Source organism: Terrapene carolina, unplaced genomic scaffold, assembly GCF_002925995.2.
Source record: "Terrapene carolina triunguis isolate 2854851 unplaced genomic scaffold, T_m_triunguis-2.0 Scaffold68, whole genome shotgun sequence".
Taxonomy (NCBI): Eukaryota; Metazoa; Chordata; order Testudines; family Emydidae; genus Terrapene; species Terrapene triunguis.
In genome coordinates this window covers 21224463-21237832 of record NW_020664419.1, presented here as the reverse complement: position 1 = coordinate 21237832, position 13370 = coordinate 21224463, and the positions used below count along the sequence as shown (strand labels likewise).

The 13370-nt window shown below is 41.8% G+C and overlaps 1 protein-coding gene across 2 annotated transcripts in view; it reads right to left on the bottom strand.

Moving 5' to 3' along the window:
- KMT2E (lysine methyltransferase 2E) overlaps positions 1 to 10200 on the bottom strand; it is a 117682-nt gene extending 107482 nt beyond the window's left edge. For both annotated transcript variants that reach the window (XM_024208512.3, XM_024208514.3), the window contains exon 1: positions 9895 to 10200. The gene's annotated coding sequence lies outside the window, so the exon portion shown is untranslated. The remainder of the gene's footprint in view (positions 1 to 9894) is intronic.
- Positions 10201 to 13370: the final 3170 nt, after the last annotated feature.

The following is a 13370-nucleotide window of genomic DNA, read 5'->3' as shown; positions in this document are numbered from 1 at the left end:
TTAACATGTACAACTGAAACCATGGGTAAAACTACTGCCAAAGTTATGTTAATTTTAGGGTAACTAGAGTGGTAATTTCCTGGAGGTAGTCTATTTGTATAATTGTCAAGGAGCACAAACAAAAAAAGACATGCACTCATTTTTAGGGAATGCGAACAAATCAAAAGAAATAAGGTGAATTTCACTGGAAGAGATGTGTATTTCTTTCCACGTTATCCAGTCCCTACTCCCACTCCTGAGCATGGACAAACAAGCTTCCAAGGCAGAAAGTTACTCCCCCCCCCAAATTTATTTATAATTATTTTCAATAGGTTGGTATGAAATTTAGCAAAAAAGAAATCCATTCTATACTACATGTTAGTGCTGGTGCTCAGAGTAACACGACTTAGCCAAAAGCCACAAATCATTACAAAAAGACTGAAAAAAGACCCAACCGTGCCTTATACTAAAATATGAAAGTGAGGAGAGGGAGCAGGGCACCTACACAAAGGGGAAAGAAACCATACTTTAAGCACAAATATTTAAAAATTCTCTCTTTGGGTAAACTTTTTAAACATACAAGAACATAGATAACGTGAACAAACATTTTCCTATTTTTCCTCCACATTAAGCATTTTAATAAATAGTTTCATATCCATTAGCAAAAACAATTTTTATCATGGCCTCCTTCAAAGCCATAGTAGTGGCAGCACCATCATATTATAAACTCTCATTCCTGAACTTTAAAATATGTTGTTAAATATTAAAAAAAAAGCATATGCTAAAGGAAAAACTTCATTAGAAGCAATTTTAGGTTTGGCTACCCTACAGCATTTATCATTGTTCAGAATACAGTATTAGGAAAACGTTTTCCAGAAACACAAATCTGGTTATTTGGAATATTAATATAGAGATTAGATCACGTGTAGAATATTCCAATGATATGTAGAACAATTAAGTGAGGTACTCTGAATGAATATTTATGTTGGATGTTACTAAAGTAGTACACTACCTTTGGCCAGATCTTGAAGGAAGCTCTCCTCCTTCAAAATGGTAAGGATTTTGTTAAGAGTTTAGAAGGGGAAATTCAACTCCCAGGTGCTACAATATCCTTTATCATAGCGAAGTCCAAGTAATGCAAACTTAGGAACTACCACTAGTCCAGATTTAGACCCCAACTGGCTCTCTTGGGTAGCCCTCAATGCTAAGCTAAGAAACTGACTAGCACCCATCATTCCAAATTTCTGAGGCTAAGGAGAACAAAGGATGAATAAAAAAGGAAGGAGGAGGAAGAGAAAATAAGGGACAGAAGGAGGAGAAAGATAAAGGAGCCAGGACACCTCCGAATGAGGAATTTCACAGGGGAAAAACAAAACTAAACCAAAAACCCTCCATCACCTCCAAACCCCTCCACATGCAGTAGAATAAATAAAAATTATGTTCATATTAGAAAGTCAAACTGCCCCAGAAAAAAGCTGCTCTTCTTGGTTTCCCCATTAACTGAGTCCCTATATTCAGAAACTACTTCACCACTGTTTACATGGAGGTTCGAAGATGCAAGAGCAACATTATCAGTAAGTTGTAATATTAACAATACAAAACTCCATACTTGAGATGGGTTTCCTTCAGGCTTGGAAAAACCACTGATCCACTAGCAGCTGGCAATAATAAGTTTGGAAAGGAGGACCAGCAAGCCACAATTTCAATGGCACCTTCAGAGAATTCAAGACTCTTGTGCAAGGAAAACTAACAGTAAGGTCTCCATCTCTCAAATGTCCAATCTGAAGATGGTCTCTGAAGCTCTCAAAGAGCTCATTACGTAGATTATGCCAACCCAAGTAGTTGAGATAAGAAAGACTCCTGTATTAGTACCATCCACGAGTCATTTGTCTATTAACTTAAGTCCTGACACAAAAGGAAGCTACTCTCCACTGGGCCTCACCCTCCTGGTGAAGAGATGGAGAGTGCTCCAGAGGCCCCACTGGCTTCCTTCTAGAGGGGATCGGAGTGGTAGAAGGTGATCAGTGTCCCCCTTTTCCCAGATACTTCTGCAAGTCCACTAGAGAGCCTTCTGGGCTTCCCCTTTTCTCTCCCCCTCCCCGCTTTTTTTCCTTCTATCTGAGTGGAAGTGAGAGAGCCTGGAGGCTAGGAAGAGAAAAGATACAAGAGGAAGAGAGTGAAGAATGGTAGCGAGGAGATAAAAATCAATGTGGATTTTGGAATTAATGTGAGTTAAATGAGAGGGAATCAATTAATAAAAGGGTAAACAGATTGAGGAATGAGACAGAGCTCTGACAGTCGGTTATTCTACATAAACAAAAAAAAGGGGGGGAGGGGGGAGAGACAGGGAACATGATGCTCGAATACCTAGTCTCCAGCTGTAACTACTAAGGCCACACAAAATGGGAAGAAAATAATTTGTTGCCTGTCTTGAGGGAGGAGAAAAATGCTACTCAGAGGAGGGCCTATCTATATCCATGTCACACCAGACACTTGGAAAGAGTCAAGAACAAGAAGGTAAAATGGGGGGAACGAGCATGGTAGAAAAGTTTATTCTTTTGGCATGGGCATTGCAAAATTTTGTTATTAGTTGACAAGAAGTACTGGTTGGTTTGTATTAAAGTGTCTGTCACCTCATTCACAATAATTCTGTATCATAACTATTACTGTTACATGCAAAATTGATTTAGGAAAACAAGTTCTGTTCTACTGTGTCACTCCTTTACTAATTCTGTTAGCTTGGTGTGTCCTATGAGATCTTACCTAAAATATTCTTCCTACCAGTTGCTTCCATCCAAACATATGATCTGACATACTCATTGAGTAGTAGATTACAGTGGGATATTTTAAAGATGTTCATGAAACGATTCTCTATGAAAGTGTAATACAGAGTCAAAACTTCCATAGATCTCAACGTTCATTAGCATACAACACCATCAAAATTCACAAAAAGCATTTCAAATAAGTAGAGTATTTCTGCATTTATGTGTAATCAATATTCAATAAGCATGCTCAATAGGTTACATCTCATCTAGTGGGGTGGCCAGGTATGGATTTATTTCTTTGATGTGTGACAGTTTACTTATCACTGGTTCATCCACTGAAAAGTCTTGATTATAACAAATCTTTCAAGAAACATTCTGAATCTCTGTTCTGAATGCAATATTTAAGTCAGGGGTGGGGGTTTTTTTGCATTTTTCTATTATAGGCAGAAGAAAGTAATAAACTTTAAACATGTATTTCCTATAACTGTGACAAAGGCATACCAAATGTTTTACTGCGTTCACCAGATACTATTACAACTATCAGTTGATAAACAGCATAGAAAAAAAAACACTCTGGTATTGGGAGATTCTGGTGCAGTTTTTGTTCCACTTGGTATTTGTAATACAAAGAGGATAAATTATTTAATTTGAGTCAAAGACTGACCTTTCAGCTAAACTCTTCTATTTTATTCTAAATTTTTTCACTGATGTAGGATTCCCACACATGTAGTTTTCCCCTACTTCCATATGTTGCATTTGGTCTGAATGGATGCTGGATTAGAGCTTCCACTTGTGTCTTGGGCAAACCTGCAGGATTTGGAAGAAGGTCTGATCTCCTTATGCTTCAGTCTGGGAATCCAAACCCAGGAAGACTGGAAGTTTTAATCCTTCGCATAAATAGGCATTTTTAATTTCTTCTCAGTGTTGGGAGTTTCCTCTCTATATTGAGCAACTACATCAAATACAAAAAATACTGTTTTACCACAAGCCCAATCTGGGCTAGATTTCTTGGTTATAATATAAATTATACATATTCCTACATATTTTAATCCCAAGAGTTCTTTCAGTTATGTTCAAGAAAGTCACAGCACACAGAACGTAAGCATTTTCAATACCCTTCAAACTACAGTTCCCATTTTCAAGACATTGCACTGATCACTAACATTTTCAGTTGCAATGTCCATCCAAAACTAAATTACTCAATTTGCAATTATGTTATATTTAGGGATTCTAGTGTCTATTTATTTTGGTAGCTTGGTGCTTTCTCTTCTTAGAGAAGAAAAAAAGATTTTTATAGGGTTGTTTTTTGTTTTTTTTTTTAAATTGTGACAGCTTAATTCTGAGCTGTCATCTGTTGTATCATTAGCCCACAATGGTTTTAACATTCATTTCCAAATGACACAGGTAGGAGTTGCGACTTTTGACCACTCAGTATCTTTGCTGGATGCAAACACATAAACATGCAGAAAACTTCCTAAGCAGCTGTTGTGCGCGACTTGGAGTGAATGAGAGCAAACAGCAGGGACAGGAAGTGAATGACTTAAAAAAATCCCTTGAGGAAACTTTTTTTTAAAAAATCTGCATAATTATTAAAATGTTAGAAGTGGGGTTTTATCAGTTGCTTAAAGTTTATACTGAAAATTGACACACACCCCCCAGATAACTAAATGTTCTGCTATTAAAGATGGAACTCTGCCCTAACATTGAAATTAATAATATTGAAATTACTGTACTTTTAAGTCAAAAGTTGATTATAAGAATTTTCAGATTTCTTAAACATTCAACAGTCTCATTCTAAAACTGTATTCTGAGAAAACATGAGGGGGGAGGGATAGCTCAGTGGTTTGAGCATTGGCCTGCTAAACCCAGGGTTGTGAGTTCAATCCTGGAGGGGGCCACTTAGGGATCTGGGGCAAAATCAGTACTTGGTCCTGCTAGTGAAGGCAGGGGGCTCGACTCAATGACCTTTCAAGGTCCCTTCCAGTTCTAGGAGATAGGATATCCCCATTTATTTATTAAAACAGATAGCCATGATAAAAAAAAAAATTGTGATCCCACTTCATTTTCCCCAAAATACTGAAATACGTGAAAAACCTCATAACACTTCTCTACTGTAAGTCCTCTGGATCCTCAACTTCAAAATAAATATATCTACAGTGAAAAGTATTTTCACAGCATTTAAAGAGTCTCTCAAACCAACTGTTAAGACATGATCAGCTGTCCAGGCATAGAATATCAGTTGCCTGATGTAACAGCCAGATGGCTCTAAACATTCCCCTATTATAACCACACCTCTAGTTGAGGAGTAATCTTCCACTGGCTTGTTAACTTTCATTATGACTTGACTAAATTGTCAATTATATCCAGCATAATATTTCTAAAACTTGTTAAGTTAGAAAAATTTAAGGAAAAAAAAATCAATATTATGTTGGAACACCTTACAAACTTAAGCTATTTAAAATACTCAAGAGTCCTTTGAATAGAGGGATCCAAGGCATTGATATTTTGTCAGTGAGGCTTAATTAAAGGAAGTGAAACAGTAAAGTAACCAGGTATCTGACAAATAATAAGTTTGCAGTTTATTCTACTAAATGATGTCTCTTAAACAATTTTTTCCTTTGTAGCGTGAAGGGGATCCAAAATTTTGTGCAAGAGACAATCAGATGTTATTTTAGGAAGCAGGATTAACTTTTGTTTAAATTTTTAGTTTGTGGCTGATAAGAATAGAAACAAAATAATACATAAATAATTGTACTTAGAGAGAAACCTGCTTTTCAATAAAGCTAAAGTTTATGTTTTCCATAGTTTGAAAGCTAAAATACAGATTCTCAAGAGATGTATTCAGAATTCAACTGAAGTCCACATAGGTAGGGCATCCCTATAAAACTGAAGATATACTTTCAAACTTACTATCAGTTCTCACTTACTGTATCTGTATCGTGGTTTGTTTAAATGCACTACCTGTTCCAGGGTCACAGTCCCACAGAATTTGCTTTTGAGAGATTTATAAACAAATGTAAATAAATGTGTTGATGTCACAAATATCAGGAACCAATTAAATAACAAACTGATTTCCCCACACCCTGTCCAAAGGTCTATGCGAGTGGTGGGCAACCTGCAGTCCGTCAGGGTAATCCGCTGGCGGGCCGCAAGACAGTTTGTTTACGTTGACCGTCCGCAGGACGACCGGCCGCAGCGCCCTGTGGCCCACATCGCTTCCCGCAGCTCCCATTGGCCGGGAATGGTGAATCGCAGCCACTGGGAGCTGCGGGCGGCTATGCCTGCGGAAGGTCAATGTAAACAAACTGTCTCGCGGCCTGCCAGGGGATTACCCTGACCAGCTGTGGGCCGCAGGTTGCCCACCATTGCTTTATGCTCGTCAATTAATCCTACTGAAATCATATTTGACAAAGTTAAGCATGTGCTTAAATCCTTGGGGAATGGGGCGCTAAGGATAATCTTGCAGACCTTTAAGGAATCTAAAATTTTGAGAAACAGCAAGAATATAGAAATTGATTTCAAAGTCCCAACTAAAAACAATGTACCTTTAAATAAAAAAAATTGCCAGTAAGATTCCAATGAAAGTTTAGTTTAACAAATAAGAGGATCTCAAAGTACTTAATAAATATCAGTCTTCAACAAAATATTAAACCAATTATGCACACAAGAAAACTGAACCACAGAAATCTAATCCAGAGAAATAATCTGAGTCCTAGTACTGTCATGCAAATATGCTAAAAAGTATTTACCATCCCCAATATTTTTCTCTGATATCCTAAGGTATTTCCCAGATCACTAAAGTCATTCCAAACGCAGATGATCAAAAAAGATATAGATGGCCTTAGTACATGGAGTCCAGATTGCTGGCAGACTACTCATATATTAAGTCTGACATTTGGAAATATATTGGTACATATGGAACTTAAAACAGAGCGTCAGAAATTCTGAAATTTCAAACCAAGTCTCAAGGACAGTTTGGGAGGGTTTTTTTGTAATAATCTATTTTTTAAATTTCAAATTTGCTGTATTTAATTTATTTATAGATTTTACTGTGGTATTCATCCTCATAATATCCAAGCGCCTCAAAAACATTAATGAATTTAGCCTTAAAACACCCATGTGAGGTAAACTAGTACTATCCCCATTTTACAGATGGAGAAACAGAGAGAGGTAAAGCGATCACACAGGGTCACCAAGAAAGACCTTCTGATTCCCAAGGAAGTCTAGTGGTAAAGACGTTACTTAGACTACTGACGCTTTTCAGATCACCTTTAAGGTAGAGGATATTGTTTGTTTTAAACCAAGTGTTGCAGAGTATACCTCAGATTCTGCTTATGTGACCCTAGTCATATTGAAAACTAGCACCTAAAGGGGAAAGATATACCCCTTTGCTTCTTGATATTTGCACACAAATCCTATTAGCATTAGAAACTTAGACAACAGAATCGAAAATAGAAACCTATGGAAATTATCAGAATCTAATCAAGAAAACCCCATAAATTTACCACAGACCCTTTAGCCATCCCCAAATTATTAAAAATATATAATTGAGTGACATAATATATGGATTTAAATTTTAAAAATTCATATTATAGCAATATGTTGGTCGAGTAATGCATGCCCTGTCCTATTAATGCACTACTTGTGTGGTTGAAGTCACTCAAGCCTTTGGCCTCACCACACACAAGGTATGCCTTGAGGGGCTGTTAATGCATACCTTCAAAGTCTTATTGCTTAGCTGATACAGATATAAAGAACAAATTATCTATTCTTCCATAGCAGTGCAAGGTAATATTCGTAAAGTTAAAATTATTCAGGCACTGAAAAATGGTTTGCTACTGGAATAGTATTTCACATTTGGCTCTTAAAATCCAGAAGGTTCCAATAATATACTAAAATGGGAACTTGCATCTCATTAAAGTAGGGACAGCAGGAGTTTGAATTTACAAATTTCTATTTACCTTTTGTAATTTTAGTTTAACATACTAAAAACATGACAAGTTTCCTGAGATTTGTGGCTCTCAATTGCATTCAATATATCAACTACTAAAAGAATGCTTTATTGCTTCTCCATCCCACACAGCCTCACACCATCTTCTTTATGATGATACTAAAAGGTTCATATGTCATTTGGGACAGGAAGAAAGAAAGACTAAGTATTGTAGTTTCACTTAAACGTTTATGTACATTATCAGACAGTTTTTACACTTTACAATATATATTTAATGACTTAACAAAAAAAAGATTCTCATGCTGAAAAATTACACATGGGCAAGAAAGCTTTACACCTGAAGAAGCAAAGTAACAGGTTTTAATTTTGTCTGGATATTTCCTTAAACAGTAACATCAAAACATTAAACTAGTATTCCCAAACTATTCATGTTAGATTAACACTAACATCTCCAGTAAAGAAAGTATTTTGTCAAAGATTAACCTGACAGTCACAAAGGCAATGACTATCTAAGAATTTAGTTAGGATTGTTTTAATCTTTTGTCTGTCTTTTTTCTTTTTTTTTAATATATAAGTATTACTGGTCCTTGTGTTAGTAACAGATGTATTGTGAAACATATCTAGGTTAACTAGCATAGACGTAGGAATTATTCCAAAACATTATTAAAACAAAAGTGAAGAGATTAATATGGCATGCATATCACATCACACAAAGATACAAACACCCCCCCCAAGAAGCTACTTGAGCCTATCGTCTCCCCCACCCCCACCGGTAAGAGTGGTCTCGTTCATTTGCCTTTCACACACATAACCAATAAAATTAATCAGCTGGGATACAGCATTTTATTCATAGTAAAGTCAAGACATGTTTTGTACATGATTTGAAGACAACAGCCTTTTCATTTAAACATAACAAGCCAGTAATGTGCTGCAGACAAACGCACTGCATGGGGTGTGGAGGACCCGAGCTGATTAGATTACCACAACATCAGCCTGGGGCCGCCATTTTTAGAATCTCTAAAGGACAAAAGAGGGAAATTACAATTTTTACTCCACATTTACCATAAGTAACTTTAAAAGTACAATGTTTATGGTCAAGCATTTACGTATCCTACCTATGGTCATAGCCATCTCTTTCAGTTCACTGAGGTAGGTCTCAAAAAACAAAAAAGCCTTTTCGTTATTAATCCCTTTAGGATGATGTAAATAAACTAAGGCTAAACATTCTTAAGTTCCGACTTTAATCAAATGTAGTGTATACAATTTTAGGGACCTCGGGACTTTTAGCTACCGCCCATTCCTAAATGACTGAACATAGGGGAATACAGGACCTTTATAATTGGACTACATTATATTTCTTCTCCCCTATTTAGTACTACACAGTGGACCGTTTGTTTCTCCTCCCCTACGTCTGCAGCAGTAGGGTCTACTCCACTAATGCCTTTCCATTAAAAAAAAAAAAAAGATTTAGATGTGCCACACAAGGAAATACAAATGCTAGATATAAGAACTAAAACAGGGCGGCAAAGAGGAGTATTTTAAATATACCTTAGGCTCCATACCGTCTCTACAAAGGGGGTGGGGAGAATCATCCCCTTTTAAATTGACACAGAAACTCTTTAGAACTGTTTTCCGTTTGTCCAGGTTACACCACAGAAGAAATGTTAAAAGGGAGGGAGGGAGAGAGGGAGCTGGGGGTGTGGAAAGGAGAGAGATTAGGCCTATAACGAGCCATTTTAGTATCACAAAACAAAAATATACAAGATAAGGGAGACTATTTTCTAAGCTTCATGCATACAACCTAATACGCAATCATACTATTACACATCCCTGCTCTTAGCCTCTGGGTCTACAGAAATTTATGTTGTAGGTCACATAATATCCCCTCTTGGGTTTGTTTGGTTTTAATCATAATGCATAAAACCGGCATAACTGCCAAAAAAAAATCCCCTCGGCGCCTCCGGTTACAGTAACCCGCCATATTCACAAGATATAACGACTCCCTTTCATTTTCAAACCAACCCATACAACGTGAAACACAATCCAAAGCAATTTATACAGAATCATGCACGGTTTAGAGGGGAGGGAACCTCACACCCCACCCCTCCCAGATGTAAAGGGATGCCTCCCTAACGCTTTAACCCTTACTAGAACCTCCTTCCCCCTCGGCAGGAATGATAATCATAACAGGAGACTCACCTGTAATGATCACAGGCCAGGCAGCAGCTCCCCCTTAGCTGAGCCCCTTTCCTATCCCAACCAAAACAATGCAACGGCCCCACTGCGGATGTCCCTAGCCTGGGCAGGACGCAGCCCTCAGCTGACTCTGGTAAAGAGGAGTGAGCAGAGGGGTCCCCCAGACCGGCTCGGCACTCAGAACCCTGCAGGGACCAGCTGGGAAGCGCCTTTGCCTTGGGACCTGTGTACAAACCCCGCTGCCGCTGCTGCTCCCGTCTCCCTCCTCTCAGACTCCTACGCTCCCTCTATGTCACTGCCTCTCTCTGGGAAAATGGCGTCCTCCGCTCTCCCCTCCCTCTCACTACACGGGGCTCACCCGTCCCGCCCGGCAGGGGCAAGGTTACCAGGGCGAAGCCAAACAGCCGCCATTTTGCTTGTGGGCTGGAGCGCAGTCTGTGTCCGTTAAGTCCTCCCTCGTGCCATGTCCATTTTACAAAGGGGGTTTCCTCACGATATTAAATTGTTCGAGGGCCGGGGCCAGAGAGCGCGCCCCCCGATCGAAAAATGCTAAAGAGGGGCAGCCTAGGGAACGGCAGGGGCGAGAGGACTGTGTCTGGGTGGAGACTCGGGGCGATCGTGCAGCTGAGTCCACGGGGGGGGAGGGGCTCGGGCCCAAAATGATGCTGCGAATGACCTAAAGCGCGCAGCGAGATCCTGTCTTCCGCAGGGACGCAGACACCGAAACCTGTCTTCAGCCTACCCCCAAGTGAGGCCCTGCGCCTGCCTGCCCCCTGACCTCTTGTGAGCCTGGGCCAGGCGCACTGACACACACAGGCTTTGGGGAAGGCTACCAGACCGAGGCAATCTCCCCACGCAGAGTGAGACGGGGGATAAGAGACTGAAGCCCGTTCGGTGAACTATGTAGGGTTATTCGCTGAGGGGATCTCCCCCTCCCCCCTCCCCCCCCCCCAGTTAGTGGAGACCTGAGGCGGGTCTGGCTGAGGAAGTCTCTCCACACGTGACCGAGGTTTAGCCCAGGCCTGCCTCGGGGAGCCCCTTCCAAGGAACGAGACTGAGGCACTAGGGCCAGCTCTGCCTGCGAGGCTCCCCTTTACCGAATGACACTTGTGGGGGGGAAGGTCTGGGGCTGCCCTGATCTGGACGAGTCACAGGCAGCGCAAGAGGTAAGCGTGTGAGAAACAGGCGCAGCCCCTCTGTTTATGTTGCGCTCCTTCCCTTCCCCCACACGCCCTCCCTGCGTATGCTGCCCACACACCGCCCCGCATTCCTCGCCTGGCTTCAGCCCCTCCGGCGATGGCTGAGTGAGGGAGGGGAGGCGGCGGCTGGGGTTTCATTCGACGCCCACCAGGGGCTGAGCGAGCCTCCTTCAGTGCGCAAACTCGGGGCACCACATAAAAGCTGGGCTGGCAGCTCTTTACTCTGCCTCGATGGAGCCGCCACAAGCGGGTCACCGGAGAAGCCGCTAGCAGCGGTGCCGTAGCCTAGGCTTCCCCGTACCGTGGGCACAGAGGGGCTGTAAAGAACCGCTGCTGCGGCGGGAAGGCGTCGGGATGAAGGGATCTGGATGCAGAGGAGGCGGCTGTAACGAGGCATCGAGTATGGGGGGAGGGAGTGATTAAACGTCTTGTGGCCATGGCGGAGTCTGAGGGTATTTTTTCCTGTCTAACTCGTGTGTGTGTCTCTGTCTCTCTCTCTTTCTCTCTCCGTAGGGCGCTTGGTTGGGCTGCTCGCTCGGGTTCTGCCTGTTGTTGCGCGAAATGGCGGCTGCTGTCTTGGTGGGTTTGGTTTTGTTGTTGTTTTTTTCCCTTCTTTCCCCTCCTATTCCCCTCCCCCACCTCTGCCTTGGCCACTTCTCCGCAGCGAACCGCGGTGAGGACTGAGTCAGGAGGAAGAGGAGGGGGGAGCGGACCGCATTGAAGCCAATCGCCAGGCTGGCTGGGCTGCCCAGGCGCGCCCGGATTGGCTGCTGCTGACATCATCTTGCAGCAGGGGCAGCCGCAGCTGGGCAGGGCAGAGGAGCTGTCGGGGGAGGCTGGTGCAAAGGGAGAAAACGGGCGCCATGATCCCGGCGCTGGGGAGTCTGTGAGGGCACGGAGCGTGAGGCAAGCTCATGGGAAGGGAACGAGAAGGCCTTGACAACCATCACCCAAGCGGTGCCGAGACAGAGAAGATAAGCGGGGGGAGCGGGCCAGCCTGTGCCTGTATTTGTAACTGCGTCAGTACAAGATGGCGCAGGGTCTCCCTGGAGAGGGACGGGAGCTGCACGTCCGCCGGAGGTCATGTGACCGCGTTGCATTCTTGTGGGGTTGTTTGGCTGCAGACCAAGCTGGCGGAGACGGCGGCTGCTGCTGGGGAGAGTCTGCGCTTCCTTCCCCGCCCTATCATCCCCGCCCCAGGCTGGAGAGTCTGGGTGGATTTTTATTTTTTTTATTTCCCTTCCCTATTACCCGTCTGCAGAAGGGTGTAGCTGGTGCTGCTGAGGAAGGTTCTCGCCCTATTCCCCACCCCCAGAATGTGGCAGTTCCTTCTGGGGAAAGTTCATTCCTCCTCCCCCTCTTCTCTGCATTGAGCTTAGCTGCTTCAGAAGAAAGTTCTCGTTCTTCCTCTCCCAGCCCCCTCTTTCCGGGAGAGTATGGGGCGGAGAGTAATGTTTTCCACAACTCCTGGACAAGGTTGTAAGGTGTCTGATTGCTGATATCTAAATTAGGTCACATTTGCGATCCAGTTTGGGTGACTAAAATGTCTTTGACTCATCATTTTACTTGTAAGAGCAACTCCTTCTTTGTTGGTTAGGTTTCCTGTGGTAGTGCTTTTTGGAGTCTCCATTTTAGTGAGACACTTAACTATCCTAGTCCACAGTTTGCAAATACGCTAATTTTTTGTGTTCCTTCTCAACATTGGATCCATTTGCAGAGGTGGCTTACTAAGGAAAATGCTGAAGGCGCTTCATAGGATTGACCAGTCATGAAAGTTGACTAATATTTTTTGGGTGATACCCACTTTTCCAGTGAAACAGCCTCTCACTCAGAACATGACGCAGTTAAATAACCGGTAGTTCAGACCACAGATATAAAGAACAAATCTATGATTTGAAGTATTGCAATACTTCAAATGTATTAACTCTTGGGTTTGCTTATATATATGAATAGTATAAATCTTTCCTGGAAATGTTATGTAATCCTGGTAGTCTTTTAAAGATGCCATACTTAAAATGAGACTGAACAAAGAATTAGGAGATTTTAAAACTAGAGGAGTCTATGGCTTCTCCATAGAGACTAATATGGTATCCCTCTTAAATTGTTCATTTATAGTCTGCTTGCTTCTACCTGTCTTTCCAGACAAATAGTAAGTGAGGAAGGGGAGCTTAAAATGCATTGTCTGACCTCTTATCCTGGAGGTTGTGTACTATCTCATTAAAAATAGTATTGCAAATAAATATTTGCTACCAACTTGAACAAATCAATGCTTAGCTGATC